Raw genomic sequence first — 13,633 nt, 5'->3', positions numbered from 1 at the left:
GACGGGGCAAATGGGTGGACTTCCGTAGCTACCTGTGGGTGGAGAGGAGGCCAAAGAGCCTACAGGAAGAGAATTTCCTTTAAGGGGAAAGGAGCCAGGCAGGATGAGCTGGATCCACTGACAGCATTTTGGCTGTCAATAAGAAGGAGAGATTCTGAGAACAGCATCCTGGAAGTTAACTGAGCCTACAAGGGCTCCTCCTGAACCAGTATCCTGGGGGAAGAGGACCACACGTGCACCTGAGTGAGCGGTGTCGTTGGATTAGTCTGCTAAGGCTGCCGCAAAGTGCTGCAAACTGGGTGACTTGAACAACAGACATTGATTCTCTCACAGTTCTGGAGACTCAAGTCCAGCTACAAGGTGTCTCCGGGGTTGGTTCCTTCTGAGGCTGTGAGGGAGGGTCTGTTCCAGGGCTTTCCTTGGCTTGTGACAGCTGTCTTCTCCCTGGGTCTCTTTACATCTGCTTTCTTCTATCCCCCGTGTGTCTCTGTGTCCTCTGGAGAGGATCCCAGTTATATTGGATTAGGGCCCACCCTACTCTGGGATGACTTCTTCCTAGCTGAGATGATTGTAATTGCAATGACCCTCTAACCAAATAAGGTCACATTCTGAGGTCCTGGCAGCTGGGACTGCCAGGTATGAATTTTAGGGCAATATAATTCAGCCCATAACAATCGCTGAACCCTGCGACATACTGGGACCCCAACAGCGCTTCTCCAATGTCGTGTACTACGATGGGGTGTATACAGGCACCACCATGCCTGGCTAACACACCACTGCAGGCCATCAGGCAGCCCAGGCACAAGTAACCTCCAGGAGAAAGCTGCTGAATCACAAGGGCTGGCAAGGCCCCTGCTGTGCCCCTGCAAAATGGCTCTTCCTAGCCCTGAGCCATAGCAGGGACCTTGGTGCCAGGAACACAAGCCTAGCCGAATGACAATAGGACCACACCTGCCCCATCCCTTAGCTTGGAAGTGGATGTGTTCGGAACCTCATGTGGACTCCCAGAAATGCTTGGCAGGGGGGAGAAATCTTTGCACAAGCAGAAAGGAGCCAGCATCAGGGCTATTTACAACATACCTCCCTCTCCTACTGATTTGCAAGATGATAAAGGGGTGGTTTCTATCTTAATTCATCTTTGTAACCCTAGAAACCAGCACAGCATCAATGCTTAATATATTTGTGGAGAATAAATGGGTAAATGAGATAGACAAGGCATTTTGGATCTCTGAAGGAAAATCAATTCATCAGTGAATCATTCCATTGGGCAGTGCCGGGCCCGCTGGAAAAGCACCCAGAAACAGGCAACACATGACCCATTAACTCTGTCGTTTACTCAGTAAACAAGTTATTGAGTGCCTTCTCTGTGCTGGGCTCCCTACCTGCCGGGAGTCACAAAGATGGCCTGGTCCAGACACTCGGATTAGCAATCCCGAAGAACAGATAAAACAGGAACAGAGGCAGGGCACAATGGCTCACTCCTGTAATCCCAGCACTTTGGGAGGCTGAGACAGGAGGATCACTTGAGGTTAGGAGTTCAAGACCAGCCTGGCCAACATGGCGAAACCTCGTCTCTACTAAAAATACAAAAATTAGCTGGGTGTGGTGGTTCATGCCTGTAATCCCAGCTTCTTAGGAAGCTGAGGCAGGAGAATTATTTGAACCTGGAAGGCATAGATTCCAGTGGGCCCAGATTACGCCACTGCACTCCAGCCTGGGTGACAGAGCGAGACTCTGTCTCAAAAAACAAACAAACAAAAAACAAAAAAGAAAACAACTGGAACAGAGTCCAGTGGCTCGCTCAACTGTGTGGTCCTGATGGCCAGGCTACAAGCAGAGCATAGAAAAGAAATTGAGGCAGGTGAGAGAAACTGGTACGGGCTTCAGTTCTTGTTCTGGACTGTCCAAGGAGAGGGTGCAGGGTTAGAGCAAGGAAAATGGTTGGAAGTCACACAAGGTCCCAGATGTGAGAAGCAGGTCAAAGAGTGAAGCTCTATTATTTTCTTTTGAGATGGAGTTTCACTCTTGTTGCCCAGGCTGGAGTACAGTGGCCCAATCTCGGCTCACTGCAACCTCTACCTCCTGGGTTAAAGCGATTCTCCAGCCTCAGCCTCCTGAGCAGCTGAGACTACAGGAGCCACCACCCCTTTGTAATTTTTATATTTTTAGTAGAGTTGGGGTTTCACCATGTTGGTCAGGATGGCCTTGAACTCCTGACCTCAGGTTATCTGCCCACCTCGACCTCCCAAAGTGTTGGGATTATAGGCATGAGCCACCGCACCCAGCCGAAGAGTGAGGCTCTATTTTTAATTTTCCCCAGAACAAGCGTTGGGATATCATGGGAAGTAAGGTGAGATGAGTCTGTGGGGTCTACGCCTACTGGTCAAGGGTTGGGAAACTTCTCCGGTAAAGGACCCGACAGTAAATCTCTCCGGCTGTGTGGTTGCCTATGGTGTCTGTTGCAACTACTCGGCTCTGTCGTCGGAGCGTGAAAGCAGCCAAGAGACATATAAAGGCATGAGTGTGGCTGTGTTCCAATCGAACTTTAGTTATGGACATTGCAGTTCAAATTTCATATAATTCTCACATATCACAAAATATTCTTCTTCCTTTTTTCCCCAATCATTAAAAAAACTGTAAAGATCATTCTCTACTTGTGGGCCACATGAAAATAGGTGGCTACCGTGTGCCAGCTTCTGGTGTCCCTGATGTTCCTCAGAGGGTGTGTTAAGATGCAGGTTCAGACTCCGAGGGTCTGAGGTGGGGCCTGAGACTGCATGTCTGACAGCTGTCAGTGCTGGCGCGGTGGATCCACAGACCACACTAGAACCACTGATGTGGGGTCGGGAAAGCGCAGCAGGAACATTTGAGAAGGGACCCTGGGCCACCTCATCAGTCACCAGGTCTACAGCGGGCAGGGCGCCAAGCATGACGTGCTGACAGGGTAGAAAGGAGCAACCCACAGTGGAGTGGTGGAAAGACAGTCTCTCCGCAGGTAGACAGTGTGCCAGCACATCCTGCCCAGCCGCCATGCTGGGGGGAGTGGCCCCCATACAGGCCTTGAGAGCAATCTGGAACATTCCAAAACAAGCTTGAGAACTAATATTTCCAGGCAGGCATTGCCAAGTGCACTGACATTTGCCAATAACCCCAAAGCAGGATCTTTCCCTGATTTGCATGTGTTGCTTTAGCACAGGTGAAGTTGGGGCCAAGTATCCAAAGATGCATTTTCTCTTCAAGGCAAATGTGGGTGAACATGTGCCACATGTCACCAGGCACTGCCGTCCCTGCTCTGTGTGCAGGAGTGGAGAGCCTCGGGCAGCAGCAGCCAGCCACGCGATGGAGAGAAGGCTCCTGCAAGGCCAGGGAGGAAGCAGAGCTGAAGCCCACGGGTGGGAGCCAGCTCTCTTGTTTGACTCTTTCCTGGGTACCCTGAAATGTGGCAGATGGAGAGCCGGGCCTGACGGCCAGCCTGCAGGCTTCTCCTGTGTGCATACTATGTTCTCATGCATGTATGCATGTTTGAGAGAAAGCCTAAAACATGCTGTCTTAACAACAGCCAATATGCATCACTTGACTCAATGTACTTAATATGGATTTAGTAATAATGAAAGCATGTGATAAAGCAGATCCTTGAAACAGGATGGAAAGCAGCATGTTGCTATGTGCAAAGCATGCCCAAATAATGCTTTTGCATTTGTTAAATAAGATGAATAACAAATGTTTTTTGTAGAAGAATAAAAATACAGATAGACAAAAAGAGGTGTCAGGTCCCCAAAACTGGGGAGCTTACCCTGGATGCCTGCTCTCAGGGGCTTGCTGGGCTGCTCCTGGGCCCCTTCTTGCTGGGAGGAGCCCGTGTGTGGTGCCCCTCCTGAGAAACCCGTCCTGCCTCTCATGGCTCCACTGCCCATCGCTCCTGCATGGCCTCCATATGATCAATTCACTGCACCCCAGGATGGGTGAACAGTCTGGACCTTTGCTTTGAGCAAACCATGTCTGTTGTCTTTTTGTAACTTCTTCTGATCTCTCAGGAGTACAGTTTCTTTGGTGGCCCCCCCTTGAGAACCATCCAGGAAATACCAGCCTCTCTGAGTGCTTCCATCATCTCCCATATTCGAGGCTGGGGATCGTAGCCAACCTCCCTGATCTAGCCCACCCTGCTGTACTGGGCCCTGCCCAAGACCATGCCGGAGAGAGGGTGCCTGGTTTCGATAGCACTGGTTGGTGTCCCGTCTGGCAATTTCCCAGTCTCTTATTAGCATGCAGACTAGCAATTGGAGATGCATTTGGACAAGAAGCTACCCTTTCAAACATGAATACCCTGGATGAGTTACACCTCTAGGCTCTTGTGAGTTACTTTTTTCAAATATCCAAAGATCAGTGGGGCTCAGGGAACCAGCTCAGATGGAGGCAGGAAGGAAGAGCTGTGTGGAATGGACATTTTTGGAAAGTCAGAGGGCAATTCCAGGACCCTGGCATCTTGAGAAATGGGCGAGAAAGGAAAAAGGAAAGGGAGAGCAGAGATGGGGAGGGGCTGAGGTTCCTCCTCCACTGGGTCACTCTGCTGAAGTCTGTGGCGTCTGCAGGGAACAGGATTTCATGTCCAGGCCTTCCCAACTGGCCTGGTTTGCAGTTCCTTAGCTGGTCCATGCTTTAATCAAATTCCCAAGACTCTGGTGTGGAGCATCAAAACACTTAGCTTTCCATTCTCCCATTTTCTCTCACATTTCCACATCTTGAGGTAGAATCTCTCTCCTTTCCATAAGGAGGTGTAGAGAGAAAGTGGAAGAAGCAGAAGAGAGAACATGGAGAGACCAGAGCCGTAGTCTCCAGCCTGTGCCTCCACGCCCCTTCCCTGCCTTCTTCTCCCCTTATCAAGGGTTCCCTACCTGCGGGTTTCTGTTTGTGGTGTTCCCCTGTCCGTGGAAAATCCACTTATGGGTGAATGCAGGGTCTCCTAGGCTCTCCTCTTTCTGAGGATTTGTGCAGATATGGTTGAATTTACTAACAAAGAGCATCTTAATTAAGATAATGAGCATCTGGAGGGAAAAACCTCACTCTGGAGTAGTGTCTTTGGATTTTGGGCTCAGACGCAACACAGGGTTGTCTCTCATGCAGTGCAAAGTGCTTTTGGTATCTGTCTCTGTCTCTCTCTCTCTCTACGCCCCCTCTCCCTGCAGCACCCCCACCATCCTCTCTCCCTCTTTCTTTCCTGCTGTTTCATTCAGGCTCAGGATGAGTTGGCTTCAGTTCCTGTCCAGTTCCCGTGGGCATCTTCTCTTTGGGCACCAACTGAAACATCTCAGCAGCCGCACGCACTCCACAGAAAAGGAAGTTCTTTCACGTGCTCCCTGTTGCCAAGGCAACCACTTCCTTGAGATCCAAAACATTAATATCTCTCCCCTTGCATTTGTTTTCTGGTCAGATTTTTTCCTGCAGTGACATCTAGTGACCAACCACAGGGAAAAAAACCCAAAGATTTATTCCTGGTCTTGATGGTAACATTACAGCAAGACAGCAGACGTGCCCGGCCGGGCGTGGTGTCTCACGTGGTGGTTTACGCCTGTAATCCCAGCACTTCGGGAGGCTGAGGCGAGCGGATCACCTGAGGTCAGGAGTTTGAGACCAGCCTTGCCAACATGGTGAAACCCTGTCTCTACTAAAAATATAAAAATTAGCTGGGCGTGGTGGCAAGCGCCTGTAAGACCAGCTACTTAGAAGGCTAAGGCGGGAGAATTGCTTGAACTCGGGAGGCGGAGGTTGCAGTGAGCCAACATCGCACCACTGCACTACAGCCTGGATGACAGAGTGAGACTCTATCTCAAAAAAAAAAAAAAAAAAAAAAAAAAAAGGAAAAAGAAAGTGGGCATGTCCTCCAGCCGGGGGCATCGGGCCCCACCAGCCATGAGCAGCCCCTGTACTTCCCCAGCGCCAGACCTGCCTGGGGCCTGCCCCTGTGAGTGTTAAGGAGGCACGTTGGACCTTTTAACACGTGCTCAGCCGCTGTTTCAGGCTGCGGCTTCATATCACAGTCACGTTCTTGAAGGCTCCGCCACACTTATTAAGCTCGTGCTGGGAGCCTTTGCATCGTCCAGCATGATCTTTATTTTGTGACTCATTCCCAGTTTGACTTTTTTTCTGACATACAGTGAGAATCTGTACTACTCCTCCCGCTGTCCATCACCGCCGCTGGAGGGGATGCAGGGATCTCAACATCAAGCTAAGAATGCTGGGACAAGCAGTCACAATTTCATAACCCCTTATTAAAACACTCCTCCAGTGACTCGAATAGGGGCACATGGGAAATGACACAGACTTTTCCCTGGTGAACCAGTCTCCTCCAATCCCAGGAGGAGCAGCCTCATCATTTTGAGGCAGGAGAATAGGATATGGAGGCAGGAAACCTAAGGCCTAATCATGCAGAGTGGAAATCAGAGACTACTCCCTTTTCATTCCCTCCTTTTTCTGCCTGGCAGTTGAAAAATGAAAGTATCTCTAATTGGTCACCTCCTGCAACCAGTCAGACTGGCTGTGGGCCTCTTCATTCTGACTGGTCCCCTCCCACAACCAATCAGACTGGTTGTGGGCCTGCTCATCATTCTGATTGGCACCCTCCTGCAATCAGTCCTGGTCATGGGCCACTACGTCATTTGCATAAAGTGAACCAATGGGAAACCCCTAGAGGGTATTTAAACCCCAGAAAATTCTGTTACGGAGGCTCTTGAGCTGCTTGTTCCAGCGCATTTCCATCCTGTGGAGTGTACTTTCATTTAAAATAAATCTCTGCTTTTCCTGCTTTGCTTTGTTTGTGCATTTTGTCCAATTATTTGTTCAAAATGCCAAGAACCTAGACTACTCTCCACCGGTAACAACTTCTCATGGGGACCCAGGCTGGGTAGGCAGCCAGCTCCGGATGAACTCGGACGTGGTGGATATGTTGGTTTTGACATTGCTAAGAAGATCATGAGCCACTTTCCCCGGGTCAGCCTGGTTTCCACCATTGTCCACCACGTGGTAGAGTCTCCCCATGGCCACCATCCTTCATGTCTCCTGGCGTTCTCACCTTTACAAGGTGACGTCGTAGCTCAGTCCATCAAGAGGTAGAGTCAGTAGCTTTCTGATACATTGAGAACTGTGTCAAGCACAGGACATAGACATCATAACCAAGCCAGATAGGAGAAGAGTTGGAGGAAGGAGCATTCCAAGCATAGGAGACATCAATGAGAGGGCAGAAGTGGGAAGGAGCTTAGCAAAAGATGCAGTGGGCAAAACCAGAATGCAATTGAAGCGTATTGGAGGGTTGTACGTGGGGGTGATGTGAGTCAGCCTGGGTTGTATTTGGCCCTGTGGCTCCTGCACCAAGTGTGCCAGAGAGGAGACTGGAATGGAAGTCGTCACTGAGGAGGCCATTGCTACACTCCGGGTGAGCGACTGGTGCCTTGGAATAGACTGGTGTCAGCAGAGATGGGGAGAAGAGAGATACCACATCCGTTGTGGAGGGAGGGCCTCCAGGGACACGGTGATGTAGTGAAGGAAGAACCCACAGGGAAGCAGCACTGGGTGGTTCCGTGGGTGTGGTGGGGAGGTCCCCGAGCCTTGGAGGTCACTGAGTTGATGTCCAGGTTCCCAGCTTGAGCAAACAAGTGTGGGATGGTGCAATTTGCTGAGAAGCATGGTGAGATATAGGAAAGAGAACTGTTGGTTTTGCCATCCCAAGCTCGAGGTGCCTATGAAACATGTAAATAGAATATCAAATAGTCAATTGGATATATGATCTTGGCACTCAGAGAAAAGGAATGGGCCAGAGGTATGAATTCGGAAGTCATTAACATATAAAACCAAGTGCAAGTTCTCAAAATTAACTTATTTGTGTGGTTTGAATTCCTCTTCTTTCATACGTAGTAACCCAGGCTGCATCAATCAAGTCCCAGCAGGAGGCAAATCGCATGCTCAAATTAAAATAATAAATGTGGTCGACTGAATAATGACCTCCAAAGACATCAGGCCTTAATCCCTGGAATCCGTAAATGTTCCTTTATATGGCAAAGACTGCCAATGCAATTAAGGATTTTGAGATGGGGAGATTACCCTAGACTATCCTAAATGGTGGTTCCTAAATGCAGTCACAGGTGTCCTTAAAGGAGGAGGGTGGCGGGAGATTTGACCACAGACAGAAGAGGAGGTGATGTGATCCTGGAGGAGACTGGAGTGATGTGGTCATGAGCCAAGGAATGGCATCTAGATGCTGGAGGAGGTGAGAGACGGATTCTTCCCAAGAGCCTGCAGAGGGAGAGCAGCCCTGCCCACACCTTGGGTGCAGCCCAGTGACATTGATTTTGGACTTCTGACCTCCAGAACTGTAAAACAATACGTTGTTTTTAAAGTACTAAATTAGTATTTCTAATAGGAAACATATACATTGGAGGACCTATTTACAAAGGTTTGGGCAGAGTGTAAGGAAATGACAAGATTCACAGCAGTACCCTGGGACTGCTCACAGCATTGCTGGTCACTGTGGGATGAGGGGAGGGGGCAGCTACCAACACCTGGAAGAAGAAGAGGCAGATGAAGAGGGCAAGAAGAGCGGCAGCCTTCGGTCAAGGGCCATAGCTTCTATGGGGACCTGCAGGAAGGGTGCCAAGGAGATAGAGACCCCAGCCTCCCCTACTCTCATGCTGGGCAATCCCCTTGGCTGAATCTCCAAGTTCAAGGGCCAGGTTGCTGCAGTTGTGCAGGCAGCCTCCTGGGGCTGAGCAGAGAGAGGATCTGCTTATCTGCCCAAGCCTCTGAGGTCTCAAAACAAGAAGAGTACCAACTTTGACCGGTGGTGGTATTAAATGGATCAACATGTGCAGTGCCCTTGACAGATAGCAGGTGCTCAATAAATGTCATCTTGAATCATAAATCCCAGGAAGACGTTTGTAGCTCAACGGAGATGGTGAATTGGGGGATACATGACAAAGGCCATGAGAAGCTACCTTTCTAGAAATGTGAAGCATTTTTATGGGAAGTTTTATTTTAAAATCATTGGAAAATATCAGTCCATAAACAAATGGCCAATCCATGCAATTCCAGTTATTTATGTCTGGGCTCTTTAGAAAGGAATTTAATTACTTGTCTTTGTAAAATTTAACATGCTTACTATGCTTCCAAGAGGCCTGTGACACAGCACGTGTGCAGCCGATTCGGCTGTACCTCAATGACACCTTTTGTTCTGTCACACTCTCTTTTCTTCTCATGGTTGCATCCACACTTAAACTTGGACTCAACACCAGCCTGCAGTTATGTGCCACTGTTACCTCTATTTTCTATATTACCTTTATTTTCTATGATAACGCAGTCACCTCGGCATGTTGTAAATGTGGCGACATCACTAAAGACACAGGAATTACGGGGCTCTTCACGTAATGCACCATAGGGCCTCTTGCCATCTGGCTGGCCTAACATCCCTCACTGCCTGCCCTCCACTCTCCACTCGGGCCTTTGGTGTCCTCACATTCCAACCATTTCCAAAACCCTGATGACCATGTGGCTGGGCACAGCCCTCTGGAGAGTGTTAGTGATAGTGTTGTGCAGCTCACTTGGACGAGCTGGTTGTGCACTTTTCTTCCCAGCTCTGCCATTCAGGGAATGTCCACTGGTAGTTTGAAATCAGCCATGGTGGGAGTGTTTATGCCAGGGAATTGGCAGACACCACACATCAGGGTGTTTTTCTCTTCAGGAGAGCCAGTTGCAAATCACTGGCTGGTACACCTTGGGAGTGTGGCACTGCCTTCAATGCCTCCTGGTCCACTGTAAGAGCTGACCCTGCCCCGCTCAAGGGTGGCCTGCCTGCCCAAGTGCCTCTGGGATAACACTGGAGAACAAAACACTCTCAGGCTCATTACCTGCTCAAGACTCATCCTCCACCAGGGCTTTGCATCGATCCCCTCCTGCCTTCCCAGGGAACTCATCCTGTGCCAAAGCCGGGGGTCTTAGCGAAATCCCGCTATGGGGAGGGGGGCCTATCCTGGCATTGTTTCCCCATGAAACAGCTCCTCTGCTCCTCAGGTGGTGGTGCAAACACCTCATTGTATATTAATATGCATAACCCTTGTGCCAAGGGATGCAATTATGTAATAGGTCAAATGAAGTCAGAATCCAAGCACTGTTCATTGGTTTTGCTCAGACTGATGCACACCCAAATCCAGATGCCATGTGGGATGCATAACCATCTTCACATGCAACAGGCAGCTTGCTGCAGGATGCTCCTGCTGACTAAGTCAGCCAGTGCAGGATCCATAAGAACAGGTGGCAGAGAGGCAAGAAATGGGGTGACTAAAAGGTTTCCTAAAACACAGACTCTGAATTTGTGTTGTGTGTGTGTGTATGTGTGTGTGTTAGTGTTGGTGGGGTAGCACATTTGTTTCCTCCCTTGTGTGTCTCCTGGTAGATAGCTGCTCCTTGGAGTGCTGTGTTGAAAAGCGTCAGAGGGGAAGGCATGGAACAGGCAGGGATGAGGAGCAGCAGGCGGCCCACGTCCTGAAGCAAGAGACAGAGGTGGGACTGTGGGGAAGTCAGTTCTCACCACCTGACACCGGCAGGCCGGCCCACAGGGATGGAGAGGGTTGTGTTACACACACAACTGTTGACTTTCATTTTGGCCATTGTTGAGAAATTTACAAATTGAACCAATTTGGAGACTTAAATTGGTTGGCTGGATTTAACCCCAAAACTAGGTTTTCTCTAATCAGTGGAAAGAGGTCTTCTAGCTCTTTAACTGAAAGTTGAAAATAGCGAGTTTATGTAAGACAATAAGACCTTCCAGAGACTCATTTGGAATCTTTTCACCAATTACTCCCTGCTGAGGAGCTTCTAGGCTGGTCTCAGGTAAGTCCATTCCCAGCAGCCAGAGAGGCCGCCTCTCACTTTCTCTTGTAAAAGTGCACACAGATAGCTCTTGACCCAGGCACCCCAGAGATGTAATGACAACATGCAGAGATCTGTATGTTAGAATCAAGGCCCGGTTTTGCTCTAGGGGAAAAACTCAAAACAATTCTCAGAGGCATTAATTTTAGAGCACTCCAGAAGGCTCCATAACCCACAATCAGGACACCTCCTGGGAACGGTGCAGAGCTGAGATAGGGGTGTGGGATGTCACAGCCAAGGCCTCGTCACTCACCCCAAAGGACTGTACAGGAAAAAGAGGAGCTGTTGAGCACAAACTTGTCAGAAAATTCATAAATCTCAGGCCTTTGCTTCCCCCCAGGAGCCATTCAGTGGTGTACTGGCTTTACCGGCTCACAGGTGGGAATGCGACTTTTTTGGGAATTTTGCAAAGCGATTGTTAAACACAACCAATATTAAAAATGAAAGTATACAAACTTGGAAATAAAATTATATTAAAAACAAAGTAATAAAACCCAAAAGACATCACTTCTTGCTTATTTTACATTATCAGTGGCCATGAGACAATTTCCATCTGTGTGTCTGTGTGGTGGAAATCCTAATCCCTGGTGACTAGTGTGCACTTCTTCCCAGCGTCGCATTGAGTGATGTCATGTTCGTAGCTTGAAATTGGCCACAGAAATAGGCAAATGCTGATCAGAGTTTTTTTTTTCCTCTCCAAGAAGCTGGTTGGTTAACATGTACCAGCAAACCACTGCTTTTGACTGCGCACGCACACTTTTTATAGCACAGAGAGGAAAGAGCGCATGGACAGAATGATATGATCCCGGCAGCCCGGGAGAGTGAGGTGGGGAGGAGTGAAGGGAAGATGTAGAAGACAAAAACAGGAGAAATATATGCATGAGAAAAGACACACACCCCACACACCACACACCACACACACACACACACACACTCACTCACACATACGCCCCACTCCTGTCGCTGGCTGGGGAAGCCCTTTGAAATGGCTGGCTGGCACTGGGTGCCCTCTCATTTCTTGGATCCCACATGCACACTGAGTTGCCTCTGGGCTACCTCTGTCCTTCCTGGCCACAGGGGGAGGAGAGGCACAGAGGCAGCTGATGGCCTCCCAGGGAGTAGCCATCACAGAAGGTTCTTTCTCCTTCAAATTCCCAGCCCTCTATACACAGCCTGGCAGACACTCCACAAGGCAGTGTGGACCTAGGATAGTGGGAACAGGCGCCAAGGAGGGGACGTGTGAGCCACAGCAGGAGCAGGTGTGCCCTGCCCATCTGCACCCAGGGAAGGCTTTCCAGGCGGGGCCCCGGGATCTGGAGACCAGCCCACATGCTGAGGACCACTGTTAGCTGCTAATGTGATCTATAAGATGGAGCAGAAAGCAGTGGGAGAAGCAATCCTTCGGCATGAAGTGGGACAGGGCTTTGAGCTCAATAGGAATCTGCTTCAAATTCTGACCTTTAAGGAACAGGGGAGAGCAGAGCCCTGGAACAGAATCGAGGTGGAGGTACCAGTAGGCACTCTTTTGGAGTGATCCCCACTAGAGCCGGCAAGGTGATTGTGGAACACAGTCAGGAAGGGAGAGACCAAAAGTGCTAAGACTCAAAAGAGCAGGAGTTGGGAGTAATTTGGCAATATGTGTCTAATCTAAAATTCAGAGGTACTTTGACCTGGCAGCTCCCCTCACAGATACACTCACACAGATATTTGCCTGGTGAGAAATGGTTGCCACTGAAATGACCCTTGATTAGGGCCAGGTATATCCATGCAAAGGAAAACACACTTCTTTAGTGCAGCATTTATCTGCTGGTTTTGCCTACCTTATGTCCGTTCCTTTTTGTGCTGACTGGAGCATGTCAATTTTCATTTGGGAAGTCCCCCTCCTTCACTCTCAGTCTCTATGGTTTGAGTTGGTCAGTTCTAGGATGGGGGTGTGTGCCTCAGGCCTGACCAATAAGTGCATCCATTCCTCTTGCCACAGACAGGCACATGGCCCAAGCCTGGGGGATGCCATCCAACTCCAGGGTGTTGCTGAAACTATTAGGAAAAGCAGCCGAGTTTCTGCTGGAATTGTTGACTGTGATTCTGATGGAATCCTGGGATCCTCAGGGAGCACAGACAGTGAGATGGATTGTGCCCAAAAATAAACCCAACACCGTGTGAGCTCCTACTTGAAAATGGAGGAAGAGCAGTCCTGAGAAATGGAGAGAGAAAGAGACCTGGGCTGACACCCAGGAAGCCCAGGCCCCAGCTGTCCCTCTGGATAGTTCAGGCGCCAGAGCCACTGTTCTTTTTGTTGGCTTCAGCCAGTATGAATTGGGTCTCTGTTATTTATAATTGAAAGAATTCTGACCAGTATATGCAGAAAAAACACCTTTCAAAGTCTTCCTTTTCCTTAGTCAACTGCATCATGAAGAATTTCCTAATAATTCCAATTCCTACCTGGGCTCCACCGCTCTCACCCAGCACAGAAAAGCAGTGACTGCACAGTGGGAAGCCCAGGCTAACGGGAGTTGAGCTCCCACTGTGTGCCAGGTCGAACCCCACGAGATTTTATGATATCATCATGTATGATTCTTCCAATAATTCCATGAAGTGGACACTTTCTCTTTTACAGATGAGAGCGGGCCGGGCACAGTAGCCCATGCCTGTAATCCCAGCACTTTGGGAGGCTGAGGCAGGTGGATTATGAGGTAAGCAGTTTGAGACCAGCCTGACCAAC

This window comes from Chlorocebus sabaeus, chromosome 10, assembly GCF_047675955.1.
Source record: "Chlorocebus sabaeus isolate Y175 chromosome 10, mChlSab1.0.hap1, whole genome shotgun sequence".
NCBI classification, from domain to species: Eukaryota; Metazoa; Chordata; class Mammalia; order Primates; family Cercopithecidae; genus Chlorocebus; species Chlorocebus sabaeus.
Note: the sequence above shows the minus strand (reverse complement) of the source record.